This window comes from Manis pentadactyla, chromosome 2, assembly GCF_030020395.1.
Source record: "Manis pentadactyla isolate mManPen7 chromosome 2, mManPen7.hap1, whole genome shotgun sequence".
In the NCBI taxonomy this organism is placed as follows: Eukaryota; Metazoa; Chordata; class Mammalia; order Pholidota; family Manidae; genus Manis; species Manis pentadactyla.
In genome coordinates, this window is record NC_080020.1 from 124105366 (window position 1) to 124128909 (window position 23544).

At 35.8% G+C, this 23544-nt stretch overlaps 1 protein-coding gene across 2 annotated transcripts in view; it reads left to right on the forward strand.

Moving 5' to 3' along the window:
* The window catches only part of CDH12 (cadherin 12), a 996051-nt gene that overhangs the window by 580390 nt on the left and 392117 nt on the right, over window positions 1-23544 (forward strand). For both annotated transcript variants that reach the window (XM_036896727.2, XM_036896726.2), the window contains exon 3: window positions 23160-23306. The gene's annotated coding sequence lies outside the window, so the exon portion shown is untranslated. The remainder of the gene's footprint in view (window positions 1-23159; window positions 23307-23544) is intronic.

Consider the following 23544-nt stretch of genomic DNA (forward strand, 5'->3'; position numbering starts at 1 on the left):
TCTACACTTACATGACGAATATTATGTTTACTAGGCTCTCCCCTATACCAGGTCCCCCCTATAAACCCCTTTACAGTCACTGTCCATCAGCATAGCAAAATTTGTAGAATCCCTTCTTGCCTTCTCTGTGTTGTACAGCCCTCCCTTTTCTCCTACCCCCCCATGCATGCTAATCTTAATACCCCCCTACTTCTCCCCTCCTTATCCCTCCCTACCCACCCATCCTCCCCAGTCCCTTTCACTTTGGTACCTGTTAGTCCATTCTTGAGTTCTGTGATTCTGCTGCTGTTTTGTTCCTTCAGTTTTTCCTTTGTTCTTATATTCCACAGATGAGTGAAATCATTTGGTATTTTTCTTTCTCCGCTTGGCTTGTTTCACTGAGCATAATACCCTCCAGCTCCATCCATGTTGCTGCAAATGGTTAGATTTGCCCTTTTCTTATGGCTGAGTAGTATTCCATTGTGTATATGTACCACCTCTTCTTTATCCATTCATCTATTGATGGACATTTAGGTTGCTTCCAATTCTCGGCTATTGTAAATAGTGCTGCGATAAACATAGGGGTGCACTGATCTTTCTCATACTTGATTGCTGCATTCTTAGGGTAAATTCCTAGGAGTGCAATTCCTGGGTCAAATGGTAGGTCTGTTTTGAGCATTTTGATGTACCTCCATACTGCTTTCCACAATGGTTGAACTAACTTACATTCCCACCAGCAGTGTAGGAGGTTTCCCCTTTCTCCACAGCCTCGCCAACATTTGTTGTTCTCTGTCTTTTGGATGTCAGCCATCCTTACTGGTGTGAGGTGATACCTCATTGTAGTTTTAATTTGCATTTCTCTAATAATTAGCAATGTGGAGCATCTTTTCATGTGTCTGTTGGCCATCTGTATTTCTTTTTTGGAGAACTGTCTGTTCAGTTCCTCTGCCCATTTTTTAATTCGGTTATTTGTTTTTTGTTTGTTGAGGCGTGTGAGCTCTTTATATATTCTGGACGTCAAGCCTTTATCGGATGTGTCATTTTCAAATATATTCTCCCATACTGTAGGGTTCCTTTTTTTTCTATTGATGGTGTCTTTTGCTGTACAGAAGCTTTTCAGCTTAATATAGTCCCACTTATTCATTTTTGCTGTTGTTTTTCTTGCCCGTGGAGATATGTTCAAGAAGAGGTCACTCATGTTTATGTCTAAGAGGTTTTTGCCTATGTTTTCTTCCAAGAGTTTAATGGTTTCATGACTTGCATTCAGGTCTTTGATCCATTTTGAGTTTACTTTTGTATATGGGGTTAGACAATGGTCCAGTTTCATTCTCCTACATGTAGCTGTCCAGTCTTGCCAGCAACATCTGTTGAAGAGACTGTCATTTCGCCATTGTGTGTCCATGGCTCCTTTATCAAATATTAATTGACCATATATGTCTGGGTTAATGTCTGGATTCTCTAGTCTGTTCCATTGGTCTGTGGCTCTGCTCTTGTGCCAGTACCAAATTGTCTTGATTCCTATGGCTTTATAGTAGAGCTTGAAGTTGGGGAGTGAGATCCCCCCTACTTTATTCTTCTTTCTCAGGATTGCTTTGGCTATTCAGGTCTTTGGTGTTTCCATGTGAATTTTTGAATTATTTGTTCCAGTTCATTGAAGAATGTTGCTGGTAGTTTCATAGGGATTGCATCAAATCTGTATATTGCTTTGGGCAGGTTGGCCATTTTGACGATGTTAATTCTTCCTAGCCACGAGCATGGGATGAGTTTCCATCTGTTAGTGTCCCCTTTAATTTCTCTTAAGAGTGACTTGCAGTTTTCAGAGTATAAGTCCATCACTTCCTTAGTTAGGTTTATTCCTAGGTATTTTATTTTTTTTGATGCAATTGTAAATGGAGTTGTTTTCCTGATTTCTCTTTCTGTTGGTTCATTGTTAGTGTATAGGAAAGCCACAGATTTCTGTGTGTTGATTTTGTATCCTGCAACTTTGCTGTATTCCGATATCAGTTCTAGTAGTTCTGGGGTGGAGTCTTTAGGGATTTTTATGTACAGTATCATGTCATCTGCAAATAGTGACAGTTTAACTTCTTCTTTACCAATCTGGATTCCTTGTAATTCTTTGTTTTGTCTGATTGCCGTGGCTAGGACCTCCAGTACTATGTTAAATAACAGTGGGGAGAGTGGGCATCCCTGTCTAGTTCCCGATCTCAGAGGAAATGCTTTCAGCTTCTCGCTGTTCAATATAATGTTGGCTGTGGGTTTTTCATAGATGGCCTTTATTATGTTGAGGTACTTGCCCTCTATTCCCATTTTGCTGAGAGTTTTTATCATGAATGGATGTTGAACTTTGTCAAATGCTTTTTCCGCATCTGTGGAGATGATCATGTGGTTTTTGTCTTTCTTTTTGTTGATGTGGTGGATGATGTTGATGGACTTTCGAATGTTGTACCATCCTTGCATCCCTGGGATGAATCCCACTTGGTCATGGTGTATGATCCTTTTGATGTATTTTTGAATTCGGTTTGCTAATATTTTGTTGCGTATTTTTGCATCTATATTCATCAGGGATATTGGTCTGTAGTTTTCTTTTTTGGTGGGGTCTTTGCCTGGTTTTGGTATTAGGGTGATGTTAGCTTCATAGAATGAGTTTGGGAGTATCCCCTCCTCCTCTATTTTTTGGAAAACTTTAAGGAGAATGGGTATTATGTCTTCCCTGTATGTCTGATAAAATTCCGAGGTAAATCCATCTGGCCTGGGGGTTTTGTTCTTTGGTAGTTTTTTTGATTACCACTTCAATTTCATTGCTTGTAATTGGTCTGTTTAGATTTTTTGTTTCTTTCTGGGTCAATCGTGGAAGGTTATATTTTTCTAGGAAGTTGTACATTTCTCGTAGGTTTCCCAGCTTGTCAGCATATAGGTTTTCATAGTATTCTCTAATAATTCTTTGTATTTCTGTGGGGTCCATCGTGATTTTTCCTTTCTCGTTTCTGATACTGTTGATTTGTGTTGACTCTCTTTTCTTCTTAATAAGTCTGGCTAGATGCTTATCTATTTTGTTTATTTTCTTGAAGAACCAGCTTTTGGTTTCATTGATTTTTGCTATTGTTTTATTCTTCTCAATTTTATTTATTTCTTCTCTGATCTTTATTATGTCCCTCCTTCTGCTGACCTTAGGCCTCATTTGTTCTTCTTTTTCCAATTTCGATAATTGTGACATTAGATCATTCATTTGGGATTGTTCTTCCTTTTTTAAATATGCTTGGATTGCTATATACTTTCCTCTTAAGACTGCTTTGCTGCATCCCACAGAAGTCGGGCCTTAGTGTTGTTGTTGTCATTTGTTTCCATATATTGCTGGATCTCCCTTTTGATTTGGTCATTGATCCATTGATTATTTAGGAGCATGTTGTTAAGCCTCCATGAGTTTGTGAGCCTCTTCACTTTATTTTTACAGTTTATTTCTAGTTTTATGCCTTTGTGGTCTGAAAAGTTGGTTGGTAGGATTTCAATCTTTTGGAATTTTCTGAGGCTCTTTTTGTGGCCTAGTATGTGGTCTATTCTGGAGAATGTTCCATGTGCACTTGAGAAGAATGTATATCCTGTTGCTTTTGGATGTAGAGTTCTATAGATGTCTATTAGGTCCATCTGCTCTACTGTGTTGTTCAGTGCTTCCGTGTCCTTACTTATTTTCTGCCCAGTGGATCTATCCTTTGGGTTGAGTGGTGTGTTGAAGTATCCTAGAATGAATGCATTGCAGTCTATTTCCCCCTTTAGTTCTGTTAGTATTTGTTTCACATATGCTGGTGCTCCTGTGTTGGGTGCATATATATTTAGAATGGTTATATCCTCTTGTTGGACTGAGCCCTTTATCATTATGTAGTGTCCTTCTTTATCTCTTTTTACTTTCTTTGTTTTGAAGTTTATTTTGTCTGATATTTGTACTGCAACCCCTGTTTTCTTCTCGCTGTTGTTTGCTTGAAATATGTTTTTCCATCCCTTGACTTTTAGTCTGTCCATGTCTTTGGGTTTGAGGTGAGTTTCTTGTAAGCAGCATATAGATGGATCTTGCTTTTTTATCCATTCTATTACTCTATGTCTTTTGATTGGTGCATTCAGCCCATTAACATTTAGGGTGACTATTGAAAGATATGTACTTATTGCCATTGCAGGCTTTAAATTTGTGGTTACCAAAGGTTCAAGGTTAGCCTCTTTACTATCTTACTGCCTAACGTAGCTTGCTTATTGAGCTGTTATATACACTGTCTGGAGATTCTTTTCTTCTCTCCCTTCTTATTCCTCCTCCTCGATTCTTCATATGTTGGGTGTTCTGTGCTGTGCTCTTTCTAGGAGTGCTCCCATCTAGAGCAGCCCCTGTAAGATGTTCTTTAGAGGTGGTTTGTGGGAAGCAAATTCCCTCAGCTTTTGTTTGTCTGGGAATTGTTTAATCCCACCGTCATATTTGAATGATAGTCGTGCTGGATACAGTATCCTTGGTTCAAGGCCCTTCTGTTTCATTGTATTAAATATATCATGCCATTCTCTTCTGGCCTGTAGGGTTTCTGTCGAGAAGTCTGATGTTAGCCTGATGGGTTTTCCTTTATAGGTGATCTTTTTCTCTCTAGTTGCCTTTAAAACTCTTTCTTTGTCCTTGATCTTCGCCATTTTTAATTATTATGTGTCTTGGTGTTGTCCTCCTTGGATCCTTTCTGTTGGGGGTTCTGTGTATTTCCATGGTCTGTTCGATTATTTCCTCCCCCAGTTTGGGGAAGTTTTCAGCAATTATTTCTTCTAAGATACTTTCCATCTCTTTTCCTCTCTCTTCTTCTTCTGGAACCCCTATAATACGGATATTGTTCCTTTTGGATTGGTCACACAGTTCTCTTAACATTGTTTCTTTCCTGGAGATCCTTTTATCTCTCTCTATGTCAGCTTCTATGCATTCCTGTTCTCTGGTTTCAATTCCATCAATGGCCTCTTGCATCCTATCCATTCTGCTTATAAACCCTTCCAGAGTTTGTTTCATTTCTGCGATCTCCTTTCTGGCATCTGTGATCTCCCTCTGGACTTCATCCTATTTCTCTTGTGTATTTTTCTGCATCTCTGTCAGCATGTTTATGATTCTTATTTTGAATTCTTTGTCAGGAAGACTGGTTAGGTCTGTCTCCTTCTCTGGTGTTGTCTCTGTGATCTTTGTCTGCCTGTAGCTTTGCCTTTTCATGGTGATAGGAATAGTCTGCAGAGCTGGGACGAGTGACGGCTAGAAGGACTTCCTTTCTTGTTGGTTTGTGGCCCTCCTCTCCTGGGAGAACAGAGACCTCTGGTGGCTTGTGCTGGGCAGCTGCGCACAGCAGGGTTTCTGCTTCCTGCGGGGCTGCTATGGAGTTTATCTCTGCTGTTGCTGTGGGTGTGGCCTGGTTCGGGCCTCTGCTCCAAAGTGGTGGATTCCCGTTGGAGGGGGAGCGGCCTGGAGGCTATTTATCTCTGTAAGGGGCCTCCCTGCTCCCTGCAGCCCAGGGGTTATGGTGCCCAGAGATCCCCGGATTCCCTATATCTGGATTAAGTGTCCCACCCTGCCCCTTTAAGACTTCCGAAAAGCACCCGCCAAAACAAAACAATGACCAAAAAAAAAATAATAATAAAAATTTAAATTAAAAAAAAGAAAAAAAATTTTTTTTAATTAAAAAAAAAAAAAAAAAGTGGCCGCTCATTTTTCTTTATTCTCTGGTGCCAGCCTCAGGCATCCGCTCACCGGTCTTGCTGCCCTGTTTCTCTAGTATTGGGGGCCCTATCCCTTTAAGACTTCCAAAAAGCGCTCGCCAAAACAAAACAGCAAAAAAAAAAAAAAAAAAATGGCCGCTCACTCTTCTTATGTCCTCCGGCACCCGGCCTCCGGTGCCCGCTCACTTTTCTTGCTGCCCTGTTTCCCTAGCATCCAGGGCCCCCTGGGCACGTACTGTGTCTGCACTCTGGCCCGGATGGCTGGGGCTGGGTGTTCGGCAGTCCTGGGCTCCGTCTCCCTCCCGCTCTGCCTATTCTTCTCCCGCCGGGAGCTGGGGGGAGGGGCGCTCGGCTCCCACGGGGCTGGGGCTTGTATCTTACCCCCTTTGCGAGGCGCTGGGTTCTCTCAGGTGCGGATGTGGTCTGGATATTGTCCTGTGTCCTCTGGTCTTTATTCTAGGAAGGGTTGTCTTTGTTATATTTTCATAGATATATGTGGTTTTGGGAGGAGATTTCCACTGCTCTACTCAGCCGCCATCTTCTGCCCCTCTCGGAGTGGCATTTCTAAAAAGAAAAAAGTCCCTCACAATGACAGAGATTGCACTAAAAATCATATAGAATTTGCAAAGTTGCTAGAAGGGTATGATGATTGTTGCTATGAATTTGACAGTGTAAAAATTGCCAAGATACTCGTGATTCTGATTGGAGATCTAATCAATGGGAGGATTATAGTGCCTGTAATTATGAATGGACAACTTAAATATCTCCTTCCAAGGAGATGTAAAAGCAGTTTTATTAATATAACTATTAAAATAGGTTTATTTATAGTGAAAAAATATTCTTTGATGAATTCATTTTATCTTTTAACCTACATTTATTATGGAAGCTATAATTTTAATTAGAAGAAAGAATAAGGTTTGTTTTAAGGATATAATAAATTTGGCATGTATAGGTGGTGACCAGCTTTCATCTCTCATTTCTGATTAAGGAATTTATGCTTTTCCAGGGCACATTCAGGTTAATTAAAATAATGCTTGTGTTTGAATTAATAAGAGAAGAACAGTAATTCCTCAAGCTCATGATAAAAATATATTCTAAATGATATAAAGCTGAGTTCCTGTTTTGATTATCAGAGATCAGTAGAATAAATGATTCAGCCTTCCTTTATGAAAAATGAGCTGTTTATTCATTTGTTTTTACCAGAACAGAAAGGAAAAATGTTTATAGACAAAGAGATAGTCTCAATTTTCCTTTAGAAACATACTTTACCCACTAATAAGTGTTAAAATATAACATTACAATTCTGCAAAACTCAATTTTCTTACTATGTAATAGGAAAAAAGTAATGCCTATACCCCCACCATGGTTTAAAATTTGAACATATCACATGTTCCATGTTTCTTCAAAGTTAAATTTGACTAATATCCTTTAGAGTTCCTTCTATATTTTATCTGCTTTTTTCATAAAAATGTTCCTACTTGGTATTAAAGTTATACTATTAATAATAATAGTAACAACTGCCCTTTATTAATAACTAAGTATGACTGACGCTTTCCTAATGTTTTACTGAAATTAGCTAAACATTCTTAATGTAGGTACAATGATCACCATTTTACAAATTTAAAAACTGAGATTTCTTGAAAAGTTAAATCACTTGTTCCAACTTTACAGTTATGAAATAGCAAAGCTGAGACCTGAAAATATTTGAGCAATGTCCAGACCTATGCTATCCACAAAAAGAGTAATACATATGGAATTGCTAGGAACTTAAATTCCTTCTTGATTTAAGACCATCCAGAAGGGCTCACATTACTTACGGGGAAAAAAATAACCAAGAGTGGTATGTCACTACAGAGGAATTACTGTTGCTAAACGAGAATGCAGTTCTCATTTCATATGCAGTCTAATGGGGTCATACGACCACATTAAGTGTTAAAGTTGGGAAGTGAACACAGGCAGGGGGCTAGATAATCACAACCTTTCCACAGATTTTGTTTTAATATCTTTGATGTCTCAGGGTTTTGAACAAATGAAAGAGAATATATTACAAATAATTGTATAAAATGTCTGGTGTACTGAGATGTCCTGTTTTTTTTTTCACACAAAAGATTATTCTTGGAATATCTAATTTATACTAGTTGAGGTTTCAAGTGTAGCTGCACTTCAAAGTTCTCACTGTGAGAAAATTACAAACTAATGAACCTCAAATACTGGGGAAAGCCCCCCAAAAAATCAAGCAAGAACTTATTTGTCCAATTATTTCTAAAATGTCCAAAATTAAGACACTATTAATATATTTCCAATTTTAAGAGAAAAATGATGTGGAACCTTACTCACCTCTATAAACAGATTCATTTCATTCTTTAACCTCTGGGTCTCTGATTACCCAGATGATCCCCTCCCTCCACCCCAAAGTTATCTATACTTTGCCTGCTCCATTAGAGCAGAACATCAGAGCAGGATTAGTACAAAGTAGAGAAAGCCCAGACTTCTGGACAACTCTACGAAGATCCATTTTATTTCTTTATAGTTCAGTGGAAGCCAAATGGGAGACCTTCTGTATTATCTCAATCTCCTAGTCCTGATTAATTTAGATATATTGAATTAAATAGTACGTCACACACCAAAAGTTAAAATGTAACAAATATGCATATGGCTATTGAGACATCATCTATGAACACTATCTTAAAAACTGGAAGTACCCAGTCTTACTCTTTTTTCTACATATGTTATATTGAGTCAACACATATCAAAGAGGAGATAGGGCTAGTCTGAGTAAAGTCAGGTTTTAAGGTCCTCCGTGTTGTTCCTTTCATTCATACAATTAACTAATATGTATATTGAACACACATTATGTAATTCTACTAACCATTTGTAAAACAAAAAGAAATAGAATGTACTCCCAGCACTAGAGAGACTCAAATATTTTGCACTGGGTAGTGTTAGTTTTCTTATGCTGTGTAAAAAATTACTGCAAACTTTGCGGCATGAAAACAAACACCTATTTATTAACTCACATTTCTGTATTCAGGCTCAGTTGAACTCTTTGATGAGTTTATCACAAGGTAAAAATCAAGGTTTCTACTAGGCTGGCCTCTTATCTGGAAGGTCTAGGGAGCAGTCAGATTTCAAGGTCATTCAAGTTGTTGGCAGAATTACGCTCCCATGCTTGTAGGACTGAGGTGCCATTTTCTCACTGGCTGTCCAAGCTGGGAGTTTCTGTCCGCTAGTAGAGGCCACTGTTGGATCCTTCCCACAGGGTCTTATCCATCCCTAACCCAGAAACAGCCCCCGTCTTTTTCCAAACTTTTGACTTCCTCTTCTGTCCCCTTTTGGAGAAAATCTCTGCTTTTAAATGGTGCATTAAATTAGATTAAGCTCACCGGGATAATCTCCTTATTACTAGCCATTGTACCTCTAATCACATCTACAAAAATTTATTTTGCTTTATAAGAAAGTGAGGGTCACTGGGGTTATCTTAAATTTCTACCTACCACAAAACAGATAGGAGTAGAATACAGAGACTAGAGAGGTCAGCCTTTGCAGAATTATCTTGACTCTTACATTTGATGCTGCACTACTCAGCAACATAAACATCCAAACATAAAAAGAAATGTTAGAAGAAGAAGGAAAAAAAAAAAAAAAGACAAAGGATGACTGTGGGAAAACAGCTAAAGGTGCTGCCAAGCTTCTCTTTTCCAAACTGAAGCTGATTAATAATCTATGTCAGATTTTGTTATTCCATATTCTGTTTCATGCTATACTCTTGACCCTGAGGTGTTTAGTTTTTGTTGCTGCTAGTGTTCATGTTGCTGTTTTTGTTAGCCTACTGCTATGTATTTGATGGCAACATTATAAAAGATTCACTTTCTCTTTGGGAATTTCCCAGAAAGTTTTTAATCTTTAATCAAGTGAATGTCTAGGTGTTTCAGTCAGGGGTACACCAGAGAGAAAGAACCAGTGGGTATATGTATTAAGACTTTTATTGACAGGAACTGGCTTATGAAAATGTAGGAGCTGGTTAAGCAAGTCCATCTGTAGCGCTCGCCATCAGAGGGCAGGCTGAAATTCTGGGGCACAGGTTGAAGCTGCTATCCACAGACAGAACATCTTTCTTTTTTCAGGAACCCTCAGCTATGCTCTTACAACTTTCAATTGATTGAAGCAAGCCCACCCAAATTATCTAGGATAATATTCCTTACTTAAAGGCAACTAATTATGAACCTTCATCACATCTAGAAAATACCTTCACAGCAACATTTAGGGTTTGATTAGCCAGGGACTGTAGCCTAGCCAAGTTGACATATAAAAAGCACCATCAATAGTTCTTGTTTTTGTTTTTAAACTAAGAGATTTGCCCTCTTTCCAAATGGTCATCACATCGCACTCTGTTGAAACCAGCATTTCCTTTGCACATTGATTTCCCCAAGTGCATAGGGGAATGTACTCTATATATTTTATAACCTCATTTTCACATTGCAGTAAGCTCAGAGTCAGCTCATTCTTTGAGTTCTAGAGCTCTTCATTGGTGTCCACAGTGAAGGTAGTAAAATGGTTTTGGGTCAAACACAAAGTGCCACATTATTGCATATTCTTCCTGCTCAGTGCTATGCTTGCCCATATTCAGAAGAAAGACCTCAAATATGCTGTGAGACCTCAAATTTGGCAAACTTTTGTTGTTAGCTTGGTTCTCCAAGTGGATCTGTTGTTTTTCATATAGATTTAAATACTACACCTTCCCTAGGATTACTTCAGTTTGTATATCATACTATAGAATGATAAATGGACAATTCTCTTTTCCCTAGGTAATTTCCAAGTGTACAAATAATAGGAGAAAGAAAAGGTCATTCATTTATCTACAAAAATATTTGGTCAGTAAATGCTTCCTTAAAAAACAGTGGTATTGTCTTGAAAATTCCAAGGTAAAAAATATTAAAAGCTTATGGCAAAGCTGTAATCCTTTTTAGCAATTTTTAAATGCCATTGCAGTTGTATTACATATAATTGCTGTCAGTATCTTCAATTCATCATTTATTCAGAGAGAATACAAAGGCCTGGAAAACTGGGAAGTTAAAGTGACTGGTTTTAATTGTTTTATGAAAGAGCATATTGACATTTTTCTTGTTTTTATATTTGAGTAAAAAATATTTTTTCAAATCTTACATTCTCAGGTCAAATTCTTTCTGATGAAAAACATATTAAAGAGCTATGCTTTTGCATGTTTATAAGTTTAAAATTCCATTTTGCATTATTCTAAGAAAATATCATGAGGTTGTCACCAAGTCATCACTAGAAATAATCACAGAGTGTGCAACCATATTGTTGTGGTGAAAATTTCAGATACCTGAATGCCTTTGGTCTACTTTTGGAGATGCTGTGAGATATGCAATATGATTATTTCAATCCACAAATTTTACCTATGGAGAAAAATATTAAAATAAATCTATTTTATTGCAAGTCATGATTATTTTAATTTGGAAGGTGCTGGGCTTGAGAAGTTTGTAACAGAAATCAAAATATTATTAGTACATTAAATTTAGAAATAGAATTTTGGAAACAAATATTGTTTTGTTAGTTTATGGATGACACTGTTACTATATAACGTGTTATGTATAATCAAAATTCATGTAAGTTTCTTCTACACAAAACACAACTTGAGTAAATGAGACTGAATAAATGATACAGTACTATTCATCTTACCACTGTTGGCTTAGTTTTTATTACACATAACTATTCAAGCTAACAGTGGTACATTTGGGGTTGATAAGCTATGGTCTGTGAGTTAAATTTGACCTACTGCCTATTTTTTTATAGACACAAAGAAAGTTGTTACATTGTTAATGTTATGCTTTTAGTTATTATATAAGTACCTACATAATATCCTTAGTTTTGTCTCTTTCTTGAAAACTCTGAAGCATTTACTTCTTGTTCTTTAGGAAAATGTTTGCCAACCTCTAAGTCAAATAAACTTAGAACAATGGGGAGTCAAAAACCTGAATTCTGGTTTATAGTTTTTAAACTATTATCTATGTGACCTCAGCAGGATGTACTTAACTTACGTTGGCCTTTATTGCTTCATCTGCAAAATGGACAGCATAATACAATTTGCTCACCTTATACATACAGCAGTTCTCAAAAGAAATGTGTATGCAATCTCTTTTGAAAAGTACATAACACTATAAAATGGATGCATTATGGAATCGGAATACACATAGGATTTAACTTTGATGGAGCTTCTGGAGTAGTTGCTGAATTTCAGTTTCGGATAAGCCACTTCTCAGCATTGTTGATTTGGGGAAAGTTACCCTAAATAATCTGAGTTATATTCTACCTAGAACTTTCTAAAACCTAGCTGTTTACAAGAGTGAGGTCCTGCTAGGAAGCAGCTGTTGGCAGATCCCTGTGTCCTTGATTAGTTCTCATCTGCTTCTCCAGTGGAAATCTGCCTCCCTTTGCCCATTGGGAGGACAAATTTCCTGAGAGTAATTGTTTCTTCTGGAATGTGTGTCTTATGGGATTGATCCTCTTTGTGGTTCAATTGCCTATAAAACACCTGAACCTGAAGTAGCAAAGCAATTCAGGCACTGCATCTTTTATTGCCAGGATATTGCCTCTTGGGCCAACTTTCATAAGTTCAATATGTTTTCATAGCCCCTCTCACACTAACTTGAGGGTCTGCCTTTCTTCCAACTTAAACTCCTCCCAGTAGTCCTGAAATGCAGAGGGGCTGTCATATATACTGTATGAGTGTGCTGAGACCCAACCCTGAATTCCAAATAGGTTAGGACAGAGTCCTATTATAAGAATTCCCCCTTTCCTGTGCAAATGTCACAAATGTCGGTTGCTGGAGTAACAGCAATAGTGTGGAGGCCTAACATAAAGCCTAAGAATGAACTCCTAGTGTATGTCCCCTGTTGTATCCCAGGTCACATGGCCCACTGGTACAGCAGCATTCTCACGCTTGCTTGGAGAAACATACCAGCAGAAAGCCCTCATAAAGATGACCTTTCTCTACTAAATCAAGCACAAGTATTTGACTTAGACTACTAAAATCCTGTTTTTCCTGATGCCTTCTATAGTCTCAAGAGATTGTGTCAACTTTCAGTTTAGGGCAACTCAAGGGATATCCTCAAATCAGATGGCTTCAGGGCTCATCTGTATCCACCAAACTTCAGACGTGCCAAGCATTAAGTATTCACCCCTAAAACATGAGCATTTTAACAAACTTATGACCTTGAACCAACCTATTTCCCTAGTTCTTCTAAAATGGACTAAATTGAATACATAATCCAAAGCAAGTTGTCTTCACAGAGTTCCTTAGTTAAGATGTTCATTCAAGGATATGTCAAAACTCATTTCAGAAAAGCCTGAATTTTTCCATCAAATTGCTCACTTTGAAAGCAATCAGAGTTCATTAGAACAAGGATCATAGACTTCTATTAAACATAAGTATTGGAGAGAAAACCAAGTTGGCATTGTAATAATTCTGGAATAGTTAGAATTACTTTATGTTATTTATAACAGGGTTACTTCTGTTGTCCTTATTAAGAATGCTTATGTATTTAAGTTAATTGCTATTGCCTCTTGCTTTAGAGTGTTTCATAATTACCTGAATTTCTTTCTTAATTAAACCTAGTCAAAGCAGAGTATAACAACTTAGATTTACCACAATCCATCATTTTGCAACTAACTCCAAGTACAACTGTCCTGTCATTAATAAAATAAACTGTATGTCTTAATTATTAATGAATATTTAAATTGTGAAACATTAATTTTCTCATTGAATGTTTATTAGTTCATATATTATGCTAATAGTTTCATATCCATAACACTGATTCTAAAATTAGTGAAATAAAAAAAAAACTTAAAATGACAATTTTAGGAAATAAAAAAATTTTAAGTGCAAAAATGTACATACTCAAACTTAAAAACATACAATTAAACTGTAAAGTTGGTTTACCATTATGAAATAGGCTAACATAAAAAGGCACCTTAAAATAATTAGTATATTCTCCTTTAGAAATCAAGACTTAACTCTTGGTCTTTACATAAGAAAAATAACACTCTGTGATAAAGGTAAATGGTCCTTGCTTTGTAGCCCCTTTGAGAGAACTGGCCTGAATGAAACAGTTCTGGTGTGATGAATCGTGGTCATGTTTCATATTCCCATGCATGGCAGACACATCTGGAAATCTAATTCCCTAAAGACTTGTCTGCAATGGTTTTAAACAGAATAGTAAAATGATGTAGCAGGTAAACATTTGCCAGCTACAGAAAACCAATATTTTGTTCAATAAGGCATTATCCTGTGTACTCAGTAAATATTTACTAAGTGTCTACGTTGTATCTGATACTTAACAGTTAAACACTATGAGAGCCATCAAGTTGTATAGTTCCTTTTACATAAACACTTATGTTGAACTTTGGAAAAAAGACAAACCCCAAGAATAAAAACCTAGAGACTCAGGTATTATATTCTGATAACAATTAAAATTAAAGAGATCAGTTTTCATCTTTGAGATGGTGGAGGTCACTTTATAGGCAGATCAAGGAGAATTTCTAATTATAAGCAAGAAATTCAGATTTTATTCAATAAGCAACTGGGGACTATTGAGGTTTTCCTGACCAATTAAGTGACATGTCAATTATTATATTATTTATAATAAGTAATATATCTTTAGATGTTCTTAACCACTATCAATAGGACATGCTGGAAAGTGGGGGGTAGTAGGTTCTGGAAACAAGTTTAAGGTATTATTGGACAACTAACCTCTGTATGATGATTGCAATAAAATAATATCGATATACTAGTAAAGGGAATGTAAATGCAGTCCAAATGCTGAAATACTGTAAGCTACACTAAAATGTCCAGATAGGCCCATTAGCATTAGTCACTTAAAGTCACTGGAGAAGAAAATGTCCTGTAATAATGATATTGTGGATATGTTGCACTAAAAAAAGAGTTCCTATCTTTTGCACAGCACATGGAAGTATTTACAGATAGAATAATATAATGTCTAGGATTTGCTTCAAATGTATTCAAGAAGAAGTGAGGGAAGAGTGAGATAAAGTAAAGAAAACAAAGTAGGCCACGAACAGCTAAATGATGAAGCTGGGTGATGGGAACATAGGTGTCTATCCAATACTATTTACTTTTTTATTTGTCTGAAATTTTGTAATAGAAAGTTGGAAAAAATTAGAAACTAAACAGAAGAAAATAGTCTCTATTTCTACTCCATTGCCCTGTGTAAATCTCAGATTCCACTCCTCCAGTGCAAACAAAGACCCTTCCAGAGCTCATTAAACAGTAGAAAGCAGAAGATTACACAAAATCTTGGGCAGGATTTTGCCTAATACTAGAATACTTAGATTTTTTTCTGACTTAGCCTTCTTCCTAGAAGCCACACTTGTACACAGCAGCTAATCTGTTGCTCTGTGGGACTGGATTCTGTTTTCTTGATTTTTCACCCATTCTTGATGAAAAACAATGGAGTGAGTGAAAATGAGAATATAGCAAATACCACTTCAACCATAAGGACTTAGTACTGAATTTTTTCAGTTAACACAACTGCCAATCATTTGAAACTCATCTATGAGAAAATCAGCATTCACTCTATAAGAAATCATGTATCTCTTTGATTTAAAAAAGTTAACCCTAAATGCATAAAATTATCTAGTTGTAGCTTCCCCTTCCCTCTATTTACATAGACAAATGAAAAGCAGAAAAGAATTGGAAGAGGAAGGGATAAATAAAATATATTAAGGATTATCCTTTTTCTTCATTTTCTCTAGCTTATACTTTTTACAAATAGGCATTGTGAGTTAACCTACCAAAACTCCAATGTCAGTCAATAAATAATTTTCAGTTTCTCCTGATGTATAACCTTTCTTTAAGATAAATATATAAATAGACTTATTTTATATTAAAATCTGCCTTTTTCTATAAAAACTGTGAAAACATTTCCATGTAAAAATACATTGATAGAATATGTTAATGATGCATTCACTTACAAATATTCATATCTAATCAATACATTAGTGTTTACAGTTACTATTATGATGACATAATGTGCAATATTTTCTTAGAGATACGGGAGCATATTACATGTCCACCAGCAATGCATTATTCTATGTAACATTCTTGATAAAAATGGAATGATATAGTTTTATTTAACATGTTTACTGGGAATGTTTCCTCAGGATTCACAACATAAACAATATTATGACATATATTTAGCCTACATTCAATTTGACATAATTATTACAATTAAAAACAAAGTTTTATTTGGGGTTTGCAAAGTGCATTCATTGCCTGTTAAACTAAAAAACAGTTGCTGATATTTACTGAACCCTTTTTTTGTTAAGTTACCTTATTTTTGGTGCTGCATATCTACTGACTCATATCTTATCCCTGCATATCCATAAACTCATTTCGTACTATTTTATATTTTTTTATCTGAGAAAATTGAGGCAAATATGGTTTAAGCAATTAGCCCAAAGATTCGCAATTATTGTTTTCTATTGCCATGTTGCTGTGTTGTTTTCATCCCAGTGAGTCAGCCCCCAATTTTCCTGCTATTTTAATCACTAGTTTTTACTACAGCACCATTATTACAAAAACTTAATTCGATGTATTTGATGTACATGATAGTAAAAGTGTTATTTCAGAATAGTCACTACCAGGCTGGGATATGTTAAAACCATGTATTATAGTGGAGAGTTTAAATAGTTTTAATAAGGAAAACAGAGTTAGCAAAGCAGATAGAAGTCACCTGTTCTTTATGTTGTGACAGCAAATTATTGACTGGCCTAGTGTAAAAAAGAACAAGTTGACATGAGAGGAAAGTACATATAACAGTGTAACTGAGGGTACAATGAAACATGGCATTGAGAAGTTAATAGTGTCACCATGAAACCCATCGAAAAGTGCACTTTAGTAAATTAGAGTTAGAGGGCTTTGAGGGCTGCTCTGTAACGATATCAACTTGATGATGCTCTGTAACAATATCAACTTGATTATACTATATAAAGTATTTTCATCATAAGATCTGTCAAATGCAGTTAGAGCCTGGGAAAGATCAATTAGTTTTCTGTAATACAGAGTCACCTGCTGTAGATGCTGAAGATTTGCTATGGTAAGATTTCAGTATATATTAAAGAGTAGTTAGAACCAAATAGACAATGATATATGTGTATCAAGAAATAATTAAGCATTTCACAGTGGTCATTGTTTGAACTGGAATGGCACTTTATTTCCCTATGTAAAATTTTACTGAACTATCATCTGGATAGGTACTAGGACATTAAGTTTAAGGTTGTCTTAAACTTTGATTCAATGAGAAATTCTCTGCACAATATAAGAACCCATTAGAAATATAAAGTGGGTGATTTTATTCCATCTTCAATATGGTTTCTTTAGAAAATAAGAAATAAAGCTCAAGGCATGCAGGTTGTTATCTTATTATGGAAATAATATTGCATGAACGTGCATAATTGTGGTAATGTGTTATTAAAGAAAAAATGAGGATGGTGTGTACTTTTGCAATTTTTTGAAGTATGACATATCAAATAAATTCCACATACTTCAAGTGCAAATTACATGAGTTTTGACAGATATATACATACCTGTAAACCACCCCATCAACAAGATACTAAACATTCTCATCATCCCTTTGCATTCCCTTGTTGCATCCACTTGTCTGCCTTGTATTACTAGGTTTAGTTGCCTTGTTTTCTAATGTCACAAAAATGGCATTATATCCTAGTTACTTGTTTGTGTATGGCTTTTTTTCATTTAGCATAATCATCCTGTAGTTCAGTTTTTGAAGGTGTAAGTCATTTGTTTCTTTAATTCCTAGTATTTCATTGCATCAATATACCAAAGTTTATTCATGCACATGTCAACAGACATTTGAATTGTTTCCAGTTTTTTGCTGTTATGAAAAAAGGCAGTTATTTGCATACACTGTTGAATGGGCACATGCTTTGTCTTCCTTGAGGTAAATACTTTGGAGTGAGATAGCTACATTGCACAATAGGTGTATGCTTAACTTAGTAAGAAACTACCAAAATTGGATTGTACCCTTTTATATTCCCATGAGCTATATAGGGGAGTTACAGATAGTCCACATCATTGCCAATACTTGGTATTGTTAGGGCATTTATCTTTTTAATTTTTATTACATAAATAGATGTAAGGTAGTGGAAATGACTTTAAACAATAAAACATATAGTTGTGCAGATTCAAATGAATAGGTCCATTTAAATTAGGATTTCTTTTGTCCTAGAAATTTTTAGTGAACATCAAATTGATTTAATATTAATATTATTATGGATGAATATAACTCAATAAGAAATAAACGCATACACCCTTTTTTAATATTGCTCTTCAAATAGTATTTTATGTATATTTGTTTAATGACATATTATAATCATTGCAAAAAGTGTGTATGGTTTGGATTTTATCAGCCTAAATCGAGACCTCACTAATTTTCAGTAGCTTTAAGTGAATTTAATATAAATTGAATTTAATATTCTTAAAGTTGTATATATTATTTCATTTTTTTTCACTTAATAATTATGTCTAAAGGATATGAAACAGAATAAATCTGATCTAATAGGAAAGGGATAAAATGTCAAACAATCATGTTTCTACGGACAGCCATTTCTTCTTTTAATTATGTACCATGCTTTTCTGTTACTTTAAAATAACTGCCTACTAAAGTAGAAATACAGTTTTAAGAAATGCAAAATATATTAATATTATATGTCCATTTTACAATTATGCTTTGTAGTTTAAGTTAATTCTCAATCATTTTAGTTAATCCACCTTTAATTTTTAAGTGACCAGGGCAAAAAGGAAAAAGGCTAAGGATCCATTCCAGATGCAATATAACAACTATGTCCTTTAAAAGGAATGCACTATAGTTACTTTAAAAGATATTAAATAATATTCTTGACCTTAGCAAATGTTTTCATTTATTCCATGCCAATTTCAAGTCAGTGAGTCCTGACTGATTCTTAAGTTATTTGAACTATGAAAACTGAATATTATTCCCCTAATTCACTTTATAGAATAAAATAAAACTGTTAAGGGCAGAATGGGAGAGTGATGAAAACGTGTATTCATATGCAACCTTTTCTTCTTGGCTGCCTTATTGTTTCTGAATTAAGTAGAGAGGATATCACAGTTTTTTAGCCAAATAGATAACATAATTTCGTAGTTAACTCAGATCTCAGATTAAAGATATATAGCCTAATTTGCTCACATTTTCCAAAGAAATTATTAACTGGAAGGTTTTAAAATGGCCAAGGTTTATAAAGCTAGTTAATGCCAGAGTTTAAGTAAATATAACCCCAGCTTTCTGATATCTAGTCTGGCTTTATTTCCAGAATTTCATAGTGTCTCAGATTCATGCATATATGTGAGTGAAGCTAGCCTCAAAATTGTGAAAAGTTGACCTTAAAGGCTGGTAAATTCAGCCTTTCCATGCCCATGACTTGTACATAAACAAAAATATTTATAATATATGAGAATCTATTAGCATTCAGCAAACATTCCCATCTTAGTATTAACTAGCTACTGCTGCTGAAAGATCAATGTGTTATTACTTTGTTAGGCTGCTCTTCATTTTTTTTTGCATATTTAAAACAATCAGCAGTAGTGTTCTGGAATTTCCTCTCTCCTGATAAATCATCACAAAAAGGTGAAGAGAGGTAATATTTGAATCTGAAGTTCACAGAGAAGCAAGACCAAATTCATATAGGAATCATATGACCAACATCTAAGCAATTGTCTTAATATGAGTCAAGATCAAGAAAAGTCTATGAGAAATCTAAGTGGAGGAATTCCTATATCTATAAATCACAAGCTTCCTACCAGCTCAGAGTAATTTTTCCTTCATCACATCAAAATCACAATTCTAGCTCTTCAGAACAAACCCAAACAGATGAAAAAAAAAAAATAGAGTGGCTTCCATGTAGATATCCAGTTACATTACTGACTACAACATTACTCAAACAAACATATTTGCTAGACATGGTGGAGGGCAATACACCTTGCCTGTAAGTGAAGACATCAGATTTCTCTAAGTATCTAACAGCAAAGGATACTAATTTTTTCTTTTAATTCCTAATTTCCCATCACTAAAATTTGAGTAAAATACTTATTGTAACCTATTTCAAAAGATTCCTGTAAGAATCAAATGAAATAATAGGTGGGAAATTTCTTGGCAAAGTTTAAAGGCTGAATTAATTTGAGTTATCATCATTTCTTTTTTGGTAGAATTTTTATTAGGAGCCCTGGAAAAGCATGGTGACAACATTTCTCTTTAAGGGTTTAAATGTGTCTGAGAATTTCAACAGACCATATGAATGGTGGGATTCATGCAAGGTTTAAGAGACTTTCAGATAAAGCTTGAACAAACGAGAAATGAATTTTTCAGCTCCATAGTTCTTTTGAGCTTTGGCATTACATTACTTTTCTTAGAGCACTAAAATATCAGAAATCATCAAAATTTGGCTTAATATATTTTTATTAAGTATTCTTGAGATGCTGTGCACTAAATTAGGGTCATTTTTAAAACAATAATTACCATTTTTGAGGAAGAGGGAGAATGAATTGTAAAAGAAAATATTTTGTAATTGGCCAATTTTTGCTAATGAAATTACATCATTTGGAAGTTCAAGATTGAGTTCACTTTTAAGGTTAAAGTTTCTATTGTTGAATTTCATTTTCTGTTAAACTATATTGAACTATTTGTTGTAGCTAAACACTTCTGCTATTTTATCAGGCACAAAACAGCTTTTATAAGGATGCAAAAAATGTGTTTTGCAAGTCATTAAAACAAGACAATTCTCCTTATCTTTTAGAAACAGGTATTTTAATGGCTTTAATGTTTGGGAATTTCTAAGAATGAAGATTTTACAGTTTTAATTCTGGGTTTGCTCTGTACTGGCTGTGTGGCATTGGTAAATTTACATAACTTCTCAGAGCCTTATCTTAATAAATTTTTTTTAAAAGATTATAATGCTTGCTTATTAATAGAGTTGTTCTAAGGATTTCATGGACAATAGCTACAGCTAGTGTGCATGCAAAGCATCAACAGATAGCAAGCATTCAATATACAGTACCTATAATTATTGCTACTGTATCCTCTCCACATCCAAAATAGTAGTATTTTGCTTTATTCCTCAGGAGTGGACATCTATGTAAAATCAACTGTTTTTTTTTAATACAGGCTACAAAAAAAAATGCAGAGTCACTCATCCTCTGTAAAAAATATTTAGAGTGAAGGACTCTTGCATCCTATGAGAACAAGGCTGGTTATTTGGAAATATAAATGTGATCATATGCAGTCAGGGCTTTCCAGATAGAAACTATCTCCTATGCCACTAAGTTGGCTTAATATAGAGAGCACTTGTGTTAGTTGGGGATGATAATTGCTAGTGGACAGGGTTCAAGAAAATAAGCACAGATGTAAGGCTTAAAAAGTTTTAAAAAGAGGTCACTGTTTAAGATCCCCAGAAGGAGACTGAGGCCCATATGAAAACAGAGTGCCTTCATGGCCTGAACAACTCAACGTCAGAACCATTGGCTCCATCCAGTTTTCATTTATCAACTGGTGTGTTAACAGCCAGTCAGGATCTTTGCAGAAGAAATTATCATTTACCTTTCCTGTTTACTATTTATTTACAATTTATGTGTATGTACATCAGTTTTGATTTAAGCAGCCTCTTCTCTACTAGAACACTCTAATGTCAGTCTGTGATGGGATAATGGGCTTCCAGCTTAACAGAGGATAAGATCCTCTCCCTCTCCTGATGTGTACTGGCTGAATTTCTGCACCTTCAGCCCTCACCTTCCACCAGCTGAGGGAGCAGGAGCCCTCCCCTGCAGGAGACGGGGACTGGCCCTCCTCCTGGAGTTTCTGACTGGTGGATCTTTTTTTTACCTTTAAGTGTCTGCCCTATTAAAATAACTCCGTTACACTGAAGTTTCACCTGGTCTAAGAAGTCCATCAAAGATCTTGTATTTTAATGAAATACTTTTCTTTTAAATTTGCTTGGGAACATAGAAGGCAAACAAATTATTGTTTTGTGCATCCTTTTATCAAAAAGTTGAGGTGTTCCTAAGATATATGTAAATATTAAAATATTACAAGGTAAATGACCTGTCACACACACACACACACACACACACACACACACACACACACACACACACAAACCAAGGGAATGCCATATGTCCCAAGTGAGATCTGCTTAGAAAAACAGGAATGCTGACCATGGCACACAGCATCACTGTGAGAGGACATTTGTCAGTGTTCTCTCTGGCAATGAGATTTTTCTCACCCTCCAGACATGCAAATGACTTTTTTCATCTGTTCTTTTTATGTTATTGGAATAATTTTATCCTATGAAAGTGAGAGCTATCAAAAACTAGCCATTTGAGGTTTCTGCATTTAGTTACGTGAGAGAATCAGATCTCTTTGGGGAACTGGTAACTTTTAAAGTCAGAGATTTTGAAGAGTTTCTCAGGTGGTCAGTGGGTGGGTTGCGACGGGTTGTTAAAGGGTGCACAACTCCATTTAAAATGTTTGACATTTTGAATCCTTTTGTACCCTTGCTTCAGACTTTTGTTTTAGAAAATCAGTATTTCAACAGATGAAAGAAGAGATCATTCAGTTAGGTATAATGTTGTATTCTCCCATGTTTCTCAGATTGATAGTATAAGGCTAACATTTTTGTAAATGTGATGCTAACTTAAAATTCTACTTGAAAAACCACACAAGCCATGCTCTCTTCTCCATGCCTTATGTCTGTAAGAAACTGCCAACATGCTTATTTAATATGAATACTTCTTTTTTATAAATCAGAACTGCAATCTGGAGGGCTGTGATAAACCTTTTAATTCATTTTACTGAGACAAAGGTTGAAGTCTGTCCCAGGCTTGGGACAAAGACATGTGCAGAATCCCTTTTGTCTTTAAACATTTTCAGCCTTAGGCTTTTCTTACAAATCAGCTCTATCAGTCTATTAATTGTTTCACTACACCTGATATCTGACACGAATGCACCTTGCAAAACAGCAGGATAAGGCACATTTGTTTAAGCCCTTTGTTGGCTTAACACGGTGGCTAATCTCCTTGCAAATTATAGTCGTAGTTGTAGTTCATCCAGCAGGCTGGAAAAGACAAGATCCCCAAGTGGACTCGGTGCCTTTTCCAGTTCCCTGGAGACCCTCCACTCCTCCGCCTGAGTCGCCTGCACACAGGGAGTGTTCCCTGCTAATCAGGTCAATGATTATCGCCCAGCTCCAGGGACCTGACAGGAGCCTATCACAGCAGTTAGGGAGACACCAAACGCAGCGTGCTCACGGAGGATCTCCCTTTAAGAAACATCGCTTAGTTCTCATTTACTCACTAGAACCTCTGAGGATTTCAGCTTATCTTTTTGTCCTTGTAGACAGTGAGGGGCTCAACATAAACAAGAAAAAGAAGCGCAGCATGCAGCTACTTGGAGAGTGTTGATTGAAAACTTCGATCTCCCCACCCCGTTCACGGTTGATTCGACTGATTTCTCACCTCGTTCACAGAGAATATTTCAATTAAGGTAAGCGCCACTCCATCTGGGTGACTGCATCCAAAGTTCTAACTGGCTAAACTGACATTCTGCACTGCAGCAAGTGACTGTTTATATCAAGAAAAGCCTTCGTTTGTAAGCAAGTGTCCTAAAATCAAAACTGGCATTGGGGATAATGAAATTTCAGGGCAATTTCTTTTGAAATTTAAGAATTCTGCCTGGCTTCGAAAGAAAATAAAAGAAATATGAAAAGAGAGTTAATTTCTTA